The sequence below is a fragment of the Elephantulus edwardii genome, unplaced genomic scaffold (assembly GCF_000299155.1).
Source record: "Elephantulus edwardii isolate Elephantulus edwardi_28Jun2011 unplaced genomic scaffold, EleEdw1.0 scaffold00057, whole genome shotgun sequence".
NCBI classification, from domain to species: domain Eukaryota; kingdom Metazoa; phylum Chordata; class Mammalia; order Macroscelidea; family Macroscelididae; genus Elephantulus; species Elephantulus edwardii.
The window spans coordinates 15896162-15900104 of NW_006399807.1; the positions used below are offsets into that span (position 1 = coordinate 15896162).

The 3943-nt window shown below is 41.9% G+C and overlaps 1 pseudogene; it reads right to left on the reverse strand.

Annotated features, from left to right (window-relative positions):
* Nucleotides 1–2691: 2691 nt before the first annotated feature.
* On the reverse strand, nt 2692–2994 carry LOC102870789 (annotated as a pseudogene).
* Nucleotides 2995–3943: the final 949 nt, after the last annotated feature.

Sequence of the window (3943 nt, forward strand, 5' to 3'; positions counted from 1 at the left end):
AATTAACAGCCATATTGGTCTAGAAATGTTAAATTTTTTTTTCCATTTGTACAGGGGTAACGCACTGTATTAAATATGTAAGGTCTTATCTACATGGGTTTGATTACAGAAACTAATAAAGTATTCTCTAAATAATGAGTTTTGGAGATGCTAATCAATTCTTCTAACCTGAACTAAAAAGATCCTGTTTATCAGAAACAGTGGCACAAGAGCTTATGGGAGTTTTGTTGTTGTTGTTGTTGTTGTTACTATTGTCCCTGCCTCCTGGGTGCCCGTGGCTACTCCCCGAAGCTCATCTGCTATGGGAAATGGGGTTTTGTGCTATCATCTGTGCATACCCTCATGCCAGGCATTGAAGTCCCTTACTTGGAAGAGCCCCATTTGACTTTCTTTGGGATCTGGGAAGGGTGATAGGACAGGGCATCTTTCATGGAGCTGATGCAAGCATCCCCCCTATATAACTTCAGAGCCCACCCTTGCGTTGTTCAACACTGCCCTAGACTAGACACCTTTTGCCAGGGTCAGTGTAATTGTATCTTCTTCCCTGGGCTTGCATCACCCATCCTCCTTGCTGCAGACTAGGTGAGTTAAGAACAAACTCCTCTTTTACTAGTGTGTTCTTTGGACTCCCTTTAGCACGTACTGAGAATTGTATTCCACTTTGCATCCTATACCAGTTTTACCGCTGGATGTACGTTGTCCAAGTTTTGTTCACTGAGGGGGTGGGGAGAAGTATATTGTGTGCTGTCAGTTGACTCACCACTCCTGTTGAGCAGAGTAGAACTGCCCTGGAGGGTTTCCTAAGGGAACACTGTTCTTGGGGACAGTTAATAAGCTTTCTTTTCCCACACAGCTGCTCATGATTTCCAACTGCCAACCTTTTTTGTTAGTAATAAGTGCTTAAACTTTTGGCTGGAAGCAGCCTAAAGAAGTTGAAAGTATCATAGATGTTGTTATGTGCCATTGAGTCAACTGGGATTCATGCCAACCCTATGCACAATAGCTCTGAATCTTGCTCTATCCTGAGCCAGTCTCACTGCCTCCAACATGCCTCCTCCATCACCCCAGTTAGTGTGTCAATCCATCTCATCCAGTGTCTTCCTCTCCTGCACTGTCCCTCCACCCTTCCAAGCATGATTCCAAGCACCTTTCCACCCGTCCTTCTCCAGGGATTGGAAATCATGGACTTACACAGCAGGTAAAGTATTTGAGACAATGTTGACTTGGCACTTGTTTATTTTATTAATTTTAATGCACGTTTATGAGACTTTGGACTTCCATTCATTCATTGTTGCGTTTTTCTCCCTGCCCACCCCTCCCCCCAGTTCACTCTTTAAAAAGTAAAAGAAAAATTCCTTCATTGGTATACAATTCCCCCAACCCCCGAGTACACTCCCACTATGCACTCAGCACTTCTTATAACTGGTATGCTACTAATCTTGGCAGAATGAATTACGAACACAGTGCCCAAATAAAACTTCATCATACTTGCCTCGAAGGAGCACTCTGGTTACTCTTTCTCCAAGACATATTTGATTGCCCTTTTGGCAGTCCGCAAGATATTCAACACCACAAATTAAAGACATCAGTTCTTTTCCTGTAATCCTCATTGATTGCTCAGCTCTTGGACACATAGGAGGTGATTGGAAAGGACATAGCTTGGATATGGTGCACCTTAACCTTTAAGCTGACGTCATTATTCTTCAGGACTTTCAAGAGGTCCCTAAGAACAGACTTTCCCAGTACTATACATCTGATTTCCTGAGCACTGGTACCACGGATGTTGATTTTGAATTCAAATAAGTGGAAATTGTTTACAATTTCAAACTTATAGAAAGAAGTGAGGAAAGAAAATATTTGGTGCATACTAATAATAATTACAGTCTTTATTTCTGCAACTGGTCACATATTTAGAACTACCTTCATCCATATTCCCTTGGCCCTCAGAAAGCATGCACCTCAGCTTGTGGTTCTGCCTTGTGAAGTGACCCAAACCTTCATTTCTGAAACACCTACACCATTGGGTAGGGCTTTGAATTAATTGTAGTTTTGTCTAACCACAGTACTAAAAGTCAACCTAGGGAATATCCTTTATTCTCAGCATAATCTTCATCTCCATTATTTAATATCCATCTGAATTCCTCTTAGTAATCAGGATGGGGAAAAAAGAAAAAACAGACAATACAGTAACTGCCTTCTTGGCCTGTTGATAGACAGTAATGAAGAGCCCAAAGCAGCCAGGTGACATTCAAACCTTCCAGCTCAACAGAAGCAATATTTTTGTCTCCATCTGTGAGAATTCTTTCCTTTGGAATGAAGACCTCCAGACCTATAAAGCATAGGATCACAAAGAAAGCAAAAGCAATTGAAGAATTGTCACTAGGGATTATAGTAATTGATGCCTCAGCCATTTTCACCCCTTTGCTTCCGGGACTTGTGAATCCTGGAGAAAGAGTGCTGTATAGTGGAAGTTCATTTAGAGCACGTCCAGGTTCCTGGAGAACATTGTCCACCCAGCTGGCCTTGTAATTGTGTTTATAGATGATATTCCATTGTTTGTTTTTATGAGTTTGGAGATCATTAGTTTATTACAAAAGAGAGACATAGAGATTATTTACATGATGGAAGATTTCAGATGAACTTCAGTGGAATGGGCAGCTTCGCATGATGCCATTTCAATAGTGATTTATTTCAGTCCACACACTTCCCAAGAATGTCACCATCTCTAAATGAGAAATAATCCTTTTCATCTATAACTACTTTGGTGCCCCCATATTCTGGAAGAACTTTGTCTCCAACCTTCACACTGACGGGCTGAATTTCTCCACCCCTTTCTTTAGATCCGGATCCAACAGCTACTACTGTTGCTTGCAATACTTTTCCTTGAGATTTTTCTGGAAGCATAATGCCTCCTTTGGTTACAGTTTCAGCTGCACTCCGTTCCACCAATACTCGGTCAAAGAGGGGAAGAAACCTAAAAGCCTGTCCTGCCATGATTCTGATCGTTGCAGCTTGCACCTTACTCCCGCTACTCCGCAACAAGGAGAGACCCGCAAAACTGGCCCTCAAGACACGGGAACGGGGCACAAGCCCGCTAGTGTGCAAGCGCGTGCGCCCGGCCCCGCCCCGCGTGGAGGACGGCAGCAGATGATATTCCATTGTTATATCAATTCAGCTGCCTCGGAGTGATGGGGAACATGGTAAGAAGAGTCAAAGGTGGCCCCTTGCCACCGTTCATGTGCTGTGACATGAGTCCGCTGATCCAAAGCAATGTTATGTGGAATGTGATAATGATGGATAAGGCATTATCTATGTCCACGGGTGGTATTTTTGGCAGACAGAGTGCTCACATGGAAGGAAGAAAAATTGGATTTTAGCGTGTCTATTCCAGTAAGAATAAAAATGCCCTCTTCATGGCAGCATAGTGGTCAGGGTATTCCATGGCAAATTGCACATCCTGTGTTACAAGCCCAATAGTGACTTTTGGAAGAATGAGTTCCAGTCTCCTCCCATTGTAATTTACAGCTCTGGGAAACCAATAGAGGGTCGCTGGGAGTCAGAACTAACCTGACAGCAGTGATTTCTTTCTTTTTTTAGCATGGTAATTATTTATTTGTAATAACAGTAAAAAGGAAACCATTTTAAATGTGAAGGTTGTATAAGCTCCAACTTCAGTGGGTAGAAAATTGCGTATTTACCCCAGTACTTGTTAGCAAAGAGGGAAAATACATAATGTACACTTGTCATCCTTTGGGGGGAGGGGAATAATATTCTCTAAGGCACTGAAATGTATTGATTGTAGCAAATGTAAAGATACAGCAAGCCTTTATTGGGGCTTACTAGCTACTGAATACTCTGTTGTATAGATTTTCTATTATTTTTTTTCTAATTAGTCCTCACAATAAACTTATAAGTTGTTGTTGTTGTTGTTGTTGTTGTTGTT